Source organism: Stenella coeruleoalba, assembly GCF_951394435.1.
Source record: "Stenella coeruleoalba genome assembly, chromosome: 11".
Classification (NCBI taxonomy): Eukaryota; Metazoa; Chordata; class Mammalia; order Artiodactyla; family Delphinidae; genus Stenella; species Stenella coeruleoalba.
This window is the reverse complement of record NC_137157.1, coordinates 87,127,421-87,145,339: the sequence shown is the minus strand read 5'-3', so window position 1 is coordinate 87,145,339 and position 17,919 is coordinate 87,127,421. Positions and strand designations below refer to the sequence as shown.

The 17,919-nt window shown below is 38.2% G+C and overlaps 1 long non-coding RNA gene across 1 annotated transcript in view; it reads right to left on the bottom strand.

Annotated features, from left to right (window-relative positions):
- Positions 1-2,924: 2,924 nt before the first annotated feature.
- Positions 2,925-17,919, bottom strand: part of LOC307194672 — a 68,606-nt gene continuing 53,611 nt past the window's right edge. Inside the window, exon 3 of the long non-coding RNA XR_013830605.1 lies at positions 2,925-2,997. This is a non-coding gene — a long non-coding RNA (uncharacterized lncRNA). The remainder of the gene's footprint in view (positions 2,998-17,919) is intronic.

The window sequence follows — 17,919 nt, the reverse complement described above, 5'->3', positions numbered from 1 at the left end:
CAATAACCATTACAGCAACAAGTCTAAAATGGCATCAGAGAATCCTGACCCACAAAGATCTGTGGCCATGGCTAATATATCACAGTATTCCTTGGATGAGACTGATTCCAGATCCAAGTCAATTCTCAGACCCAAAGCCCACTGGTTGAAGAAGAGTCTGACTTCTTGAGGAAGGACACCGTGATACCATAGCAATTATAAACATAACAGATTCCCCAATCCTTCTAAAAAGGGACCTATGGATATTCATTACAATAAAGATAATGCCCACAGGACTTCCCTGGTGGCGCAAGTGTTAAGAATCCACCTGCAAATGCAGGGGAAACGGGTTTGAGCCCTGGTCTGGGAAGATCCCACATGTCGCGGAGCAACTAAGCCCGTGAGCCACAACTACGAAGCCTGCGCTCTAGAGCCCATGAGCTACAACTACTGAAGCCCACACACCTAGAGCCTGTGCTCTGCAACAAGAGAATCCACCACAATGAAAAGTAACCCCTGCCCGCCGCAACTAGAGAAAGCCCGTGCACAGCAGCGAAGACCCAACACAGCCAAAAATAAATAAATAAATTTATTTTTTTAAAAAAAGATAACGCCCAGATTATTTGAGAACAGTTGGCTACATGGTCTGAGCTGACACTCTTGAGATATTAGGAGATTCAAAACATCGCCATAGTCCCAGTGTTAGAAGGGGAACTTACAGAGGCAAAGCAATAATTGGAGATCTGGACCAAGAATCCTCTTGTGGTCATTTTCCCAGTCTGAGTGCATAATTATGGTAGATACATTTTAGCAGCTGGTATAACCCTCACCTCTGTTCTCTAACCTATGGAATAAGAGCTACAGTAGTAAGAAAGGCAATCTGTAAGTCTCTAAATCTGTCCCTTCCCCATCCAGGACTGTGAATCAAAGTAATACTACATCCCGGAAAGAACGGCAAATTAGAGTCACCCTCAAAGTCCTAAAGGAGGCAGGATGGCGGTCTACAACTAATCTCCCTTTAATTTACCAGTTTAGTCCACACAGAACCCCCATGGGTCACAGAAAATGATAACGGATAATGTAAACTTAACTAAATGGCAATCTTAGTCACTAGAGCAGTGCTGGATGTGGTATCTTTACTAGAAGAAATTAGCACAGACTCTGGAATGAAGCTACAGATTTGAAGGAGTTCTTTTCGATTCCTTGCAGGAAAGAGTATCTGAAGTAGTTTGCATTTGCTTGGATTGGAGAGCAGCTCACATTCATTCCTACCATATACTTCACGCCAAAAGCTATTGGCCTTTCAGGATGTTTGAACAACATCTTAAAGGCACAGCTGAGCTGCCTGCTATGGGATAATAGCCTATGAGGTTAGGATGCAGTACATATTTTGAACGAATGGCCATTATCTGCTGCTCTGTGTCAACAGTTAGGATTGAAGTAGGTCCGGGCACCAAGGAATGAGAGTAAACGTGGCCCTTCTCACCATTAGTCCCAGTAAATTATTCAAGGAGTTTGTGCTTACTGCTCCTTCAGCTTTAAGGTCAACTGGACTAAAGATCCCGGTTCCTGGGTGAATGGAAATACAGTAAAGGACAAAGTAAGGGTCCACTAAACCTAAAGCTATGACTGCCTCCCAGGCATTTTCATCATTCATGCTAATAGATCAGCAGACAAAGTGAGTTATTGTACAAGCAAGAGTGACCGACTCTCATGGGGAGCTGGGATTTCTTCTACAAAACAGGCACAGGGGTTAAGTATGTTGGGGACTCAAGGGATTTAGAGGGCACCTGCTGAAAAAAGAAGTTTAAGAATTGGTGACTGGTCGCCACCTTGAAGAATGAATGACAGAATGGAATGCACTCATCATGGAGCATGAGTGGATCTGAGCAGTGCCAAGGGGCAGACTGTAGCAGAGATTGTCAGTGTACCACCCATACACCCTCAAACTTTACCACTGTAGTGCACAAAGCTGACTTCCAACTGTCTAATGACCCTCTCTGGTGGCCAGAGCCTCTCTGTCCACACACATGGCAGGTCGGAAGTGTCAGAGAATTAACAACCCCCAGGAGAAGCATTCAACCAATGACTGAAGGGAATTGGGGTATAAATGCCACAGTTCCTTTCCCATGGGGGGAGGAGAACTCTGAGGCACACGTTCTGCAGTTTCCTGGAGTTCTTCAGTGAGTTTCCAGTTATCTACAGGGGTTACTTGCTTGACTATGATCCCTTTCTTGGCTGTCATCTCTCCCCTATTTCATCTTCCCACCCTCTTACCAGGGTTTCCTGGAGTCATCCTCATATAAATTACTTGTACTCCAGTCTTCATCTCCGGATTTACTTCTAGAAGAAGACAAACTAAGAAAGACTCCCAGGTCCCTGTTGGAGGGATGTCCACACATGATACTCAAACAGGGACCAAGCGAAGTCTTGTGTCATGGACAGGATCACTTCTGCTGGGCAATGAGTGATAACGCTAGCTACAGACAGAATGCAAACCCTTCTCTGGCCCTGCTGGAAAGGGTTGAAATGCTGTGGGAGGCTACAGGAGGCTGGGTTATCAATGGGCAGAGACTCAGGTCCAGTGCACGTCCTGGTAAGTTCAATAACGCCCCTTACAGCATTCCTTTGTCAGGTTCACTCAGCTGAGACTTCCCAGAAGTCAGGCCCTCTCCTTCCTTGGACAAAATTTCCCACCTTAATAGGTACATCTCTGTTACTCTTCACATCTCCACCACCATCCCATGCCACACATCCCCACAGCCCACCTTTTCTCTTCAGGCTTTCTTGAGCAGCACTTCATCCCTCCTCAAAACTTACACTCCTCTTCTCTTTTATAATATGCCCAGAAGCCCCATTAAACCTGCAATTCATATCTTTAACTATTAAGCAATTAACAAAATTAAACAATTAAAAGCTATTTAACTATATTTAAAAATAGCTTGCCTTTTCTTGAGTGTAGGGAAAGTTTCATCTTCAGCCCCTTCCAGAAGATAAGAAGAAATTGTTGTGCACCATCTTTCATTTGCAGCAAAGAAAAAAGAAATAAATCAGGACAGTCTAAATGGCCACGTTCTGTTACATATGTGTAAACAAAACACACCACAACATTAATAGGTTCTATTTCTTAGTAGTAAATTTACAAAGGGTTCTTATTTCCTTTATTCTTTTCTCTGTTTCCCCAATCTTCTGAAAGATACTACATGTACAATCTCAAGAAAATGCAATCATGTGTATCATTTTAGAGTCCATAGATTGTGGACTCTGTGGTTTTTCAAATAATTTGTCTATATTAGGAGGAAGGAACTAACAGGCCCTTGTTAACTTCGATTTCAATTTATTTCCCATTGACAGTTTTTCAAATTTAAAACACGTACACACAAGTAACTATAACTCAAATTCCGTGAATTAGAATACTACTTACCTATTTACAACTATAACAAAACTTGAAATTCTTTTTCTCATGTGTATGCATGCAAACATAAAATCAATATCTAATCTTACTGAGTATTGAATCTATACACAATTTTTTAAATTACTATCTGGCAGCCCCAAAACAATTCCAGCTTCAGTTAAATTTAAAGATAAAACTTATAGGTGGAGTCTAATACATGACACAAATGAACCGATCTACAAAACAGAAACAGACATAGAGAACAGACTTGCAGTTGCCAAGAGGGTTGGGTGGGGGAGGGATGGACTGGGAGTTTGGGGTTAGCAGATGCAAACTATTATATATAGAATGGATAAACAACAAGTTCTTACTATATAGCACAGGGAACTGTATTCAATATCCTGTGATAAACCATAATGGAAAAGAATATGAAAAAGAATGTATGTATATGTATAACTGAATCACTTTGCTGTACAGCACAAATTAACACAACATTGTAAATCAACTATACTTCAATAAAAAATCTTTAAAGATAAATTCAGCAATATGAGAGCTGATTCTGACCAAGAATGAAAGACCTTATTAGAGGACCATGGTTAAGCACTGGAAATTTGCTCCCTTATAAAATTTCTCATAAAATAGCTAAAGATCATCTTGCTTGAGAAGAGCAATAAAATAAAAGCTACTATCCTTCAAGACAGCCAAAGGTATCTTTCTGAGCTGTTGCCTTCACTGCTCAAGAACATACTAGACTATAGCTCTGAGGCACAGGATGAGCTTCTATGAAATCTCAACCATTTACATCCTAGGCATAAGGAAAGGACTAGAAAAGAATGAGTAAAACTTGAAAGCTTTTCACTACATTCTGGATTAAGTTCCTTCCTTAGAACTGTCTGAAACCATTTAACAAAGAAAGTATGTAAGGAGATAAAAATTCAAAATAAAATAAATTAAATTGAGTACAAGTTAATTTACCATAGCTCACAGTAACTAAGAGAGACTATTTGAACAACAAAAACAAAGAGCCATTTCCGGGATAAGCTGCTAGACACATGTCAAGTATCAGGTTGAACTACATGAAATTGCCCAGGTTTGGCCATTTTTTCATCAAATGACAATTTCATATAATTTCACCTAGTATTTTCTCTTACATTTTGCACAACTACAAAACTCAGAAAAGTAATATTTGGTTGTTATGCTGATTTGAAAAACGACATGCAAAACAAAAAATGACCATACTTTATAATCTTATCTTCATAAAGTATGGTAAGCTAGCTGAGAGTAGAAGGACTCAAGAGAAGTTGATATTCAATTTTCAACTAATGTTCAGATGCACATGGTCAAAGACTTATCTGATTCATATAAATTCACATAAAATCAGTCAGAAAACTTGAGTTAAAAACGAACGTCCTTTTCCCCTACTACTTGTATTAACTATTTCAGTTGTTCTCAGTCTGGTCCAGAGCACCATATTAGACACGAATAGGAGGAGAAATTTCTCTCTTTGAGAAATTCTCCAATGGTATTGTCTTCACAACAATTTTTCAAGTAATATGTTAGCATAATATTTGTTGAGATTATGATGCAGTGATGTTTGAGGTGGGAAGCAGTGTGGAGGAGGGGGAGGCACTAGATAAGCCAGATCCTTGACACACATTTCTTTGCTTGGTCTCCCATTAACTAGTGACGCACACCACCAAGACCGCCTGCCCAGCTCCACTCCCAGAATCTCTCCCGGGCTTTAGAATGTGGTTTCATCTCTGTCTGAATCCTTTACAGGAAAAAGGTAATATGGATCCTTGAACATACAAGGTATTAGGAATATTTTAAAGGGGTAACCATTTATATCCTCCTTCTTAAAATACTCTATTTTCTTGGAAACCTTGACATCAACTCATTTGATTTTCCTTCGACCTCTTTGGCTCTTTTCAAATTCTCAGAGCAGCTTCCCCTCTCTATCCAACCTCTGAATGTTGAGGTTCCTTGGGGTTTAGTCGTGTGGTTTTTCTCTTTTTCTTTTTCTCCCTGATACCTTCCACTCCTGTGGCATTAAATAATATCTATATGAAGACAATTCCCAAATTTATATCTCTAGCCAAGATCTCTCTTCTGAGATCCAGATCCACTGACTTCTTAGCATTTCTACTTGGATTTGTCTCCCTCCCAAGTAAAAATTAGAAACTGAACTCTTAATTTTTCTCCCCAAAATTCATCCTTATTCTATATCCTTCATCTCAGTAAATGGCACTTCAATCCCACCAGTTGCCCAAATCAGAAACCTGGAAGTTATTCAGCTTCCCTTTAAGCCTATCACAACCATCACTAAGTTCTATCAATTCAATACAATGTGTGAGTGTGTGTGTGTGTCTCCAATTTTATCTACCTTTTTCAATGGCCATGGCCATTTTCTAGCCATGTCACCATCAGCTCTCACCTATACTACTGCAGTAGTACCACCTTACCAAATTGTTCTTCACAAAGCTAAAAAGAGCAAACCTTTAAAAGTACAGACAAGGTCAAATCAATGCCAAGGGTAAAACCTTTTGACAGCTTTTAGGGTATTAATCCAAGACTCTGCAGGATTTTGATTTGGTCTCTGCCCTTCTCTCCAGCCTCATCTTGGGCCTCTCTCCCCCATTCTTGGCCCATTCCTAGCCCACCAAGCAACTGACCTGCTGTTCCATCACCTCCAATACTCCCCTTGCTATTCTGTTAGCTAATATCTTAGGCTTCTGCTTAAATGTCACTTTCCAAAGAGGATTTTTCCTGATCCTCCAAACTAAATTAGGCTCCTCCTACTATGCTTCCTCATAGTAACCTACATTTTTCCTTTAAAAGACCACAATTTTATTTAGACTTATGTGTATTTAATATCTCTCACACTATTCCACAAACGCCTTGAGGGCATTTTATTCACCAATACACCCAGAGTCTAATAGAGTGCATAAAACGTAACTATTGTTTGATAGATATTTGGAATATCTGAATCAGCTTTTGACATTAATAATTTATTTTCTGACACAATAGCTGTGTTAAAAAATATTAAATTTCTTGCTCTTGCCAGGAATTGCATCAATTCAGTTTGATGTCATAGTTTACTTTTGCTGATTGGAAGCTCTGTTTGGCCCTTAGAAATAATGATTTTTTAAGGGGAAAAATACGTTTTTATCATCACAGTTAATTTATTATCATAAACGCAGTTTGAGAAATGAAGATCTTTCAAATGTCCATAAGGAAAGCAATAACAAAGTAAGGGTCCTGGCAATTTATTTATTTTTTTAACATCTTTATTGGAGTATAATTGCTTTACAATGGTGTGTTAGTTTCTGCTCGATAACAAAGTGAGTTGCCCGCCAGTGCAAGATGGTAGATTGAATACATATATTTACCATCCCTTCCTGCAAAGATCTAACTGAAATGACAATAATTTATGCCAAAAACAAAGAGAACAAATTCATAGCAGCCCCAAGAAGAAGGAGTGACATTAACAGATTTGAATGACTTCTAGAAAACAGAAAGCAGGTGGAATTATGCAGATGGAAAAGAGGGGCTGGGGGACAGACTGCGGTCAAGAACATGCGGAGGAGAAGGCAGCAGGGGAAGGGGAAGCCACTCTTCCCAGCTCAGCTCCAGAGAAGCTCCAAACCCCGAACTGAGTGGGAAGGGGGCAGAAATCAGGTGATCAATCAAAGGACTGTCTCTAGAGCATGATACAGCCCCCTCCCCCAACTTGCCTCCACGCCCACGTGTGCAAAGTGACTGGCAGCAGCAGCATTTTGCCCTAGACTAAAATCAAAGAAATGCTCTCTAAAGAAATTGAACAACATGCCTGGAAAGGGCAGGGTTCCTAGAGTGGATGGGATACCACAGAATTAGGTGCTTCTTATTTAATCATCCAGTGGCTATATACTTCCTGCTCACACATTCCAGCTGACGCCTACACCCACATACTATACACTCACAGCCAGCCTTCCAAAGCAGGGGAGAGCCTTGTAGGAAGAACCACCCTACAAAACATACCAGCTAGCTGAATTCATCCATTGAATCCTTTACTTAATTCTTATCACGTCCAAGCACAAATTATATAGTATTATGCTGGGCACTGTATAAACATTTCTGGAATGGGGTAAACAAATTAACGAAAGATAAAATAAATCCCTCAAAGAGATTGTTGCCTAGCTTTGGGCTTACAATCATCATTCTCCTAAAACTTTGTTTTGCAGTTGACAAAACTTGCAGCATTTGCATGTTTACTACCTGTTCTTTCCCACAGCTTCAGGAACATTACTTTCTCCTCCTTTGATCCTTTTCATTTTATTCTCTAGTTGTGCTTCCTCTTTACATCAACTATGGAAATTCCTCCAAAACATATGGTTATTCTCTCTCTCTCTCTCTCTCCCCCCTCTCCAACCCTCCTCATTCATTCTTTATCAATTTATTCTCTTTCTTTCATTTGCCTAAGCTCCTCTCTAATGCCCCATCTTCTGGGTATTTCACTCAGATGTCCCTTGTTCACTTGAAAACCATCACCTGCCATCTGTGAGATGGTGACGTCTCACAGCAATGCCACCTTCTTATAGTCATTTATGTGAGATTTTGACTCACTTCTAATTAACTTCTCTCCTTCATTTTCTATACCCAGCCAATCTTTCAGGTCTGTCAACATATCATGGAAGTATTATATGATTTAAACTTGGCCTAATTCCACAGAAATATTTGAGATGGCATGTAGAAAGCACATGAACAAAATAGTTCATCATAAATTTAAAAAATCAGAACTAAAGAAAGTAGAAATTAGAATACAAATACAATATTGGGGAGGGCTAAAACACAGATATGTAGATTATAAAAGCATATACAATTGTTCTAATTTAGTAAAAAATTGGTTTTGAACAATATGATGAAGAAAATGAAATGAAAGATGTACATTCATAGTTTTCAATGTCCAAATATGAACGTTGTTTTCATAAGATGATGGGGTGTGGAAGAAATTCGACAAATAGCAACCCTCTCTCCTACCCAGGTTTTCTATCAGCTGAGAAATTAGAAGAAAGGAACAAGCCAGTGAAGCTAAAATAACAAGATTACCACTGATAAAGCTGCAGTTTGAGAATGTGACCTATATCTTTAGACGAATAGGCTTAACACACTGAACCCAGAATTAGGTCGACTCCCTCTGCCAGTCCCTGCCGTGGCCCCCAGTAAAGGCAGCAGGGCCCCCCTTTACCATTCAGCTTCCAGAACAGCGGAGGACAGTTGAGAGCACACTCTGTGGACAGACACACTCCCAAAAAGAAGAGCGGAGAGAGGGAATGAGCTACCCTTGCCCAGTTCTTCCTTCCAAAATCACCCATCCGATTAACTCACACCTCCCCAAAGGAGGAGCAGGTGAGGGGCAAAGAGATATATAGTTTGCAGCTTCCTCCATGTGGAATCAAGAACATGGGAGAAAAATTCCTTGTTCCCAACATCAGGGTCCCTGAGGGATGTGGCAAGCAAGGTGTTTGACAACTTCCCTGCAGTGAATACAGTTAAAATATATATATATATATATAAAATATGTATATATGTATACGTATATATATGTATATATGTCTTATTGAAACCTGTGATTGTAACACAAAAAACCCGATTCACTGAAAGGAGTTCTGATGGCGGCCTCAACAATAAAAAGTAGAGCATGAAGATTTTCAAAAAGAAAGCTTCATCATGCGCACCTCTGATAAATATAACCTTAGTTTATTTTTTCTTGTAATTTTTTCTATTACAAGAAATTCCACCTTAGAATTTATATCTTCCAATCCAACTCATCGCACTATTAAACACCCTTTCTGTACAAATCCTTTCTATCAGGCTGCATCATTGATCCATGAACACAAAATACTCATGTGTCACAACTTATATTGTTTCCATCTGCAATGTCCTTTCCTAAACTTTCAAATCTTAACCATCTTTCAAAGAGATTCTAAGATTGCCTTCCTCACGAAACATTCTCTAATTACCCCAGACCACATCGGTATCTGTCTTTTCACTTCTTAGAGCACTTAGAGTCTGCATCAAAATTCTGCTCATATATTTGTGTTGGTGTTGGTCATTCTTGTTTGTCATGTATCATCATGTCTACTTAACCAGACTCTAAACTCTTTAAAAGATAGATATTTTGAACTCTTGAACTTTTCTGTATTAGCTACATCGACCACAGGACTGAATGTAGAGTAGGTGATTAATAAATACTCGTTGAATGACAATCAGTCAAATTGAGCACATATCAGAAAACAGATACAAAATAGGATTACAAGTCAGCTGCTCCAAGGTCCAAACTGAATATAATCTTTAAAACTATTCAACTGAAGCTACGAGAGAATTATGACATTTCAGTCGGTTTACATATTATATGTTGTTCCTGCTTCCTCATATAAAATGATACATATGCCTGAGAATGGAGAGATTACATACAAGATGGCAGTAGCTGGGCACTTAAGTATATGAGTTTGCGTGTTAGATTTGCATTTGACTCCCAACTCTTACCAGTTGTGTAACCTTCCTTTTAATTTTGAAATTTTTTATTCCCACAGTAAATTTGAAAGAAAAGTACAATGAGCAGCACAGTTAATAGCTTGCCATCCTGATAATATAGAGAGATGGATACCGATACACACACACACACAGAGACACACACTGCCCTTTGACCAAACCATCTGAAAAGAGGCTGCAGACCCCATGACACTTTGGCACATAAACTGTGTAATCTTGAGCAACTTACTACAACCTCGATAAGCCTTGGTTTCCTCATAAGTGAAACCTGGGGAGGGGGTGATTATTAGGCACTCTTAATAAAGTTACTGTGAGGATTACACCTTTAAATACTTGGCATATAACTGTTATTAAGTCCCATAAAATCTGTACATTTACTATTTCAGTCCAGTACTTCCCACACTTGTAATTGTTCATTTAATGGCCTTGTCCACTGGACTCTTAGACTCCACGAAGGTAGAACTGTGATAACTTACTCATCGTTGTATCCACAGCAAGAAGCATTTGGTCTGTGTTAGGGCCACAATTTAAAGATTAAAGACAACACTTATTCCCTACCTAAAAGGGCCATTGTAATTGCTTGTTGAATACTTAAACAATAATAATCCATTTTAATGATTATTAACAGGTAATTTATGTTCATTACAGAAACTATGTTTTAAACAGACAAAAAAAGAAAGTAAAATTCACACATGATCATCCCACCACCCAGAAGTAACCACTCAGCTAATACTTTTGTATACTCTTTCAAACCTCATTTAAATGTAGGCTTTATAAAGCTATATATATGTTTATTTACATATATGTTTATTAACTGGGTCTTATCGTGTCAAGTGCACAAATACAAACCAGAAAGCACCTTCTTTGCCCCTAATGTGTCATAAAATTTGCAGCTTAATTGCTTCTTTGTGATTTGCCGGATTGTAAGCAAACAAAAGGCAGAGGACGTGTCTTATTTACCTTGGAATTCCTTGGGACCTAGCACATGGTTTTTACACAACTGTTACTGTCAAATAAAAATGAGACCCATTAAAATCTAAAAACCAGCTACAGAATGGTGATTAGCGCTTTGGAAAGACCACTTCTGGCAGGTTGTGCCATAATTCTTCTCAAGAACTAAGGCCTCGATACATTTTGAGAATTTGTTTTGGGTGAAAGAAAAACTACATTTTAGACTCCTAGATTATGAGCCTTCTCTTTTCATACCAATGCATGGTTTCATTGTGATTTTTCTTTTTTGATTTTATTGAGTATAATAGAAAATTTAACTTCAGTAGAAAGAAGATTTTTATTTTAAAGCCTTATGGAGGTGATTATTTTATAGGAACTGATGATATTTTGTAAATATTCAAATATAAAATACTTTAGTAGTTTTACTGAAGTTTTCAATCTGCCATTTGATGTGAGCTGGCTTGATTCCCAGAATGAAGTCTATGTGTATTTATTCAGTCGAGTGAGCCCGGACCCATCTCTGAGGACACTGCCCATTCCCTCGAGTTGGTCTCAGAATTCACTATATTCTTGAACTTACCCAGTTCATTGGGTGGCTCAGTGCCTTGGAAATATACCTGGGTGTGTGTAGGGGGTTCTTCTTTTTATACATATAATCCAAGCCTTCTTGTGATCCTCAGTTTCATCTAATAATCTTATCTTCCTATTTCCAGATGTTCCCTTTCCTCCTTAATGTCATTTTATGTAATAAGTCCTCACCCAAAGCACTGCAAAATACTCGTAAACAATCGGGCTGAGCACGTTAAAGTTTTCTGTGAGGTCACTGACAAACAATTCTTTCTACATCTCCTTTCAATACCATGTACCCATTTTTTTAGGTAAATGAAATATCTGGTATATACAAAAGAATATAAATAAGTTATGACACAAAATAATAAAACAAATATTTACTTTTGAAACCTGACTGTTTCAGATTTAACAGATAATATTATCATTTAAAACATTAATAAAACAGTGAGAGAGATAATAGATAGAAAGAAAGAAAGATAGGTAGATACATAGATAGATGTCATTTATTTAACATATACTCCTCCAAACAACTATATATACTCACGAATGATAAGGCAAAACATGCTCAGGTTGCTTGTGAAGTGTGTGTATACATGACAAGTAATAACAGGTTTCTGCTTCCAGCGATATGCCTGACTAGAAGGTTCAAGGAAACATCCCTCTATAGAACAACTGAAGTTTGGAAACAACATATTGTGTGAAATATTGCTAACCTCAAAGGAATAGGAACACTTCCCAGGGACATACTCTCTTTTTAAAAAGTCACTGGATCCAGACTGGTAGCAGACATCCAGGAGGAGCAGAGTTCCCAGAAGGCAGCTGCTATACTAGCAACGCTGTCTGGAAACTCAGCCTTATGCCAGCCTTGGGCCAGTACGAGTCTCAGAACAAGGACCTACAACTCACATGCAGAGCTTAGGTAGTTCCAGGTTGGAGGGTACCACCAGCAGGAAAAAAAAAGGAAATTCTCTACAGAACAGTTTCTCAAATTTTCAATTTACGCACAAAGGATCAAGCAAGAAACTCACAATATTTGATGCCAAACATAGTTGAAAACATGCCACCAGTGAGAGAGAGGGGAAAGAACAGATCCAGAGGCTGCAGAGATTACAAATGTAGCTACAGAATACAGAACAATGACATACAAAATGATTAAAGAAATAGAGGATAAAATCAGAGATCACCTATCAAAATGAGACTGTTAAAGACTGACAGATATATCTGCAATAAAACTTGTAGAAAGGAAACATATAATGTTGAAGTCAAGATCTCAGTCAATGGGCTAAACTGAAAATAAAACACAGCTGAAGAGAAAATTAATAACTAATATACACACAGACACGCACACACAAAGAAATTACCCAGAATGAAGCAGAGAAGACAGAGAGATGCAAAATATGCAGACACTAAGACATATGGAAAGCCGAATAATGACTAACATAATTCTAATTAAAATTACTGAAGAAGAGAATAGAAAACGAATAAAAATATTGTGCCTGACCTAGAAAACAATCTGGTGAAATTGATTCTAAAAATAAAAGCCTTTGGGAAAAAAAGTGTGTTAATACTGATGTATAGTCACATGCTTTAAAGCTTTAAACATGCAATACTCAGCTGAGGCACATTTTACATTTTTTCAGAGATCATTTTCCATGATGCACAGTGTTGAGTATAAAAATTACCTAATAGAATTCTGGTATTTTTAGATTTAAAAAAATTGGCATTCCTGAGAGCAAAATTTAGTTGTCCAAATTTGTGACTGATTTCAAGTTCTCAAAGTCAAAATCTGCAGGGGAACCGTATCAATAGGGGAAGAGGAGAACAGATTGGTTATTGTGATGGACAGGAAAAAGAAAGGGAGGTAAATGACATGAAAGCAGCCTTAGCACTTTATGCTATAGTCCTAGAAAGAAATCTGCTGAAACTCTGTCTCCTACTAAAATTTTAAATTGCTTAGACCTGAAACTTGGAGCATTTAACAAATCTTTAAATTAAAATCTAACAGCATAAAGATTCAGCACCTTTTTGTTTATTTAAAAGGTCATACTTTTTTGTTACTCTTCTCTATCTTGTAAATCTTTAAATCATGTATTATATTTATATTTAATATGCACAAGTACCACTATACGCATGTTTTATAACTTAGTTCATCTTCCCCAACATCCTATGAAGTAGGTGCTATTTTTATAAATGAGGAGACTAAAGCCAAGTGAGTTAAGTATCTTGCCCAGAATCACAATGTTAGCAAAACGAACGTTGTCTGCTAACATTTTTGAGTAGTGTGATTTTTTTTAAAATGGGTCATTGTGAAAAATACTCTTCTTATGTGAACATTCAAAGCTAATCCTGCAATGCCAATGGTAGATGAAATCAAATGTAAATTTCTAGTTTCTGGATCATTTCTAAAACTTCCTCTCCATCAACCTTTTCCAAAACTCCCCAGATATTAAAATCAGCCTGCCTTCGTTCGGCCACCTATGTGTTCCTCAAGTCTGAGTCTGCTGAGGCCCTAACGCAACAGGGGAGCTGGAAAAGTCAGGCAGAAACAAAGAGGAAGGGTAGCCGCTACAGGATTCACTTGAAGTCACAGGGCCATCAATAACCGAGCCACCTCTTATTAGCGGTTAGGATATCCAACCCTACTGACTTGGCATTTTTAGAAAATTCTGAGGAGCGGTTAGGGCTCTATTGACGTGGAAGCAAATAAATTATGATCTAAGACTGTTGGGTAAATCTGACAGATTTTGAATGTGGTCTGGCATGTTTCAGGCAATAGATTGCTAACTGAAATTGGGAAATAAATTGATAAAAAAAGAGATGAGTTTACATTGAATTGTCAGGCACATCACTGGCCAAAATAACTGGTTTCAATAAATGGGATTTGATGCAGGATCGTCTCCATTCATTTTCATCTAGGTTTCAAAGGCTATAGTCCCACTAAATAATATTATATCTCACCGCAAACACCAATGTTAATGTGATCCTTTCCTTCTGGATGACCTGTTCCAAGTACCATACAAAAAATACACCACTGAGTACTAAAAATAAATCCAGCATGAGGCAGAGTTCTTCCCTTTCATCTTCCACATTGGGGTATTATTACAATTTTAATGATCTGCCTAGGATTTTTCATACATTCTGCTTCTTTTGAAGGAAGGACAGGACACCTATTGAAAAACACCAATCTCCTTGAAATGTCTGCAGCAATGGAGCAGTGGGAATATATGCTTTGCTATATATAAAGAAAGAAAAAGACTAAAGCAATCAGAAGTGTATCACTTTGGTCTTTTATGATACACTGATTTTCCTTTAGAGAGAACAGGTACTGTTGTTCTAATATTGTATTTTCAGTTACTACATTATTCCTTTAAGGTACTCAGAGTATTAACATCCCCACCAAAACAAAAGTCTTCTCTCTAAATATTATTTCTGCTTTAGAATCTTGTAGTCAACCCAATGCAATCATTTGATTATATATCTGGTCAAGCTTCTTTCATTTCTTCCCAAAGGGAAATTTAACAATTTTTTTAAATGATTGAAACCTCATCTATACACTTAGGAAGTCTTCTATGCTTACTTAAAATACAAGTTTTGCTGATAAGTACTTAGAAATGCTAGGAGTTGGGGTAGGAATAACGAAGGAACTAATAATGTTTGAGCAATTACTATACAGTAGGTGTTCCATAGTGGGTGTATTACTGTATAGTGGGTACCTTCAAATGTTAGCACATTTAAACTTCTCAACAAACTCCAAATCTCAGCTAACCCTGTGTGGAAGGAAAATATTACAAACATTAGGGTCAAATCAATTCACTTTTCTTACAATTCATGAATTACTCAAAGCCATATCACATTTTAGTTTGCTCAACATTTGGATTATGATTTAAAAAAACAAAAACAAAAAACAGTTCCTTTGCCCAGAGCTGCTAATTGTCCCTCCTTCTTGTGATTGGTAAAACAAATCATTCTCTTATCAACAAGATGACATAACTTCTTGATAAAATTTTGTAGTATAATTTGCTTTCTTCTTGAAGACACCCTTTCTGAATACCTTGGGCTTCATCTTAATTTGGATCATCCAAGGATTTTATCATATTACTAGATTAGTTTTATTGTTTCGTGGATCCCATATCCTCTTTTCTCTTAGATTCATTTTTACTTCTCTTGACATATCTGCAAATACATTTTTCAGGAAAAGTTAATAAGAGACAAAATTTCAGGACCTCTTGCTAGAATTTCTGGAAATGGCTTTTTGGCCGGGTCTAGAATTCTAGAATAAAATCTTTCCCTTCAGAACTTGAAATCATTGAACCATTATCTTCCTGCATCTAGTGCTGTTGATGAAAAGTCTGAAAACAATGTAACTCCTTTTCCTTTGACGGTAAATAGCTTTTCCTCTGAATAATTTTCAGAATGTCCATTTTATTCATCTGAATAAATCTAGTCTTCTGAAATTTATCAGGGATATAGCTAATGTAAGATGCTAAAAACTATTATTCAGTATGGCACTCCATAGGCCCTTTCAATCTGATCACTCATATATTTCATCTATCCTGAGATATATTTATATTGTTTTCTCCTTTCTTTTTTTTCCCCTCAATTTTCTATTTTTAGAAGCCCTATTAGATGTTTGTGGAGCTGATGGATGGATTCTCCATTTGTCTTAATTTGTCCCTAATCAGCAACCATATTTGTAACTACCAAAAACTTCTTTTTCTCTAATAGCTCCTTTCCTAGGGTAGCTTATTAGTTTCAGTTTTTCTTGTCTCTGGCCACTCACCATGGTTCTGACATGCCACTCCCACCCCTATATATGCTCCAACCTGAGCAGGTCTGACCACCCCCCAACACAGGGTGGGAGGGAGGCTTCCTTGGCAGCAATACTGGCATCCTTCAAGTAAATGACAAGTTCCTACCTGGGCCCCCAGGGCTATGACCAACTGCCACCAGGCAGGTGTTGCCCTTAGAAGATTGCTGTGGGGTCTATACCTCCATAGGACTTTGGTTCTGAGAGCACAGAGGAGAGAAGGAGAGAGCAGATATGTAGGTAATGAGACCATTTTGCACAAAATGGCTGAGTGCTTTGGCTCTGGTGGCCTGGCTTCGAGAGGAGAAAATGGAAAGAGCCTGAAGGCAGTTTGGGGCCAGGAAACACCTGGAATACATGAAGGTTACCCTTTTCAGCACCTCAATTAAATTTCACCTTCATTTAGTGGGATAAGTTCATTAAAATGGACTAAATGCCCGCTTGTCACAAGAGTTACAAGCATTAAAATTTTTAGCAAAAATGACAGCATGTCTGAAGCACATAACAATAATACTGAAAAGAAAAAAAGCTAGACATATACATCCTGTTTGATTTCAGTGATATAAAATTCTAAATCAGACATAAATGGTGGTGCAGAATTACATGAGAAGAAATGGTGAAACTCTACAGAAAGGTGAGTAAAAGATTATTAAGTCAGGAGAAGGGTTTCCTCAATCTGGAGAGAGGCAACTAGGAGTTTCTGAGGTGCTGATCATGTCCCATTTCTTGACCTGGGTAGTGGTTTCATGGGTATTTACTACAAATTAGTTATTAAACTATACATTTATGTTTCCGTACTTTTTTGGATGTATGCTATATTAAACAGTATTTTTTTTAAAAGAAAAAGATTTCATTAGAATAGGTTGGAAGCCAGTTTCTGGTATAGAGTGATATATGTAAAAACATGAGATGTCCCCTTCTAACCACTGAAGAAGGACAGCCACTGAAGTAAACAACCATTGCCATGTTCTGTTGAGTGGCTGTTAGCTACCTGTGGTACAGATATGACAGACATAATAACCTCAACACATAGGTGATACTGAATTGCAGAAGTATCATTAGGAAGTGATGGGTTTTGAGTATTTATTACCTCTGTTTTTTCTTTTTTTTTTTTTTTTTTTTTGCAGTATGCAGGCCTCTCACTGTTGTGGCCTCTCCCGTTGTGGAGCACAGGCTCCGGACACGCAGGCTCAGCGGCCATGGCTCACGGGCCCAGCCGCTCCGCGGCATGTGGGATCTTCCTGGACCGAGGCATGAACCCGTGTCCCCTGGATCGGCAGGCGGACTCTCAACCACTGCGCCACCAGGGAAGCCCTATTACCTCTGTTTTAAAAATAAATTATTTATCTTAAGTTCCTAGAACTTAATCCTTAATTATGGCCTCGTTTAATAACCAGCTCACAAAAACCCTGAAAATTTCACAAGTTACTGGTAAGCCAGTGCAAGCCAGCTTCAGCACACCACTGACTACAGTTCACAACACAGGACTTAATGAGGGTGAAAAGGAGTGTAAGCAAACCAAAGCCTGGTCTCGGAAACCGAGTACATGTAGGGCACAATTTATTTATTTATACATTTAGGAATAGCATAGCACTTACTACCCGCCAGGTGCTGTTCTCAGCACTGTACAAATATTCACTCTGATGGCTGTGGCTGTGCCTGAAGCAGAGGCATGCACTGGAAT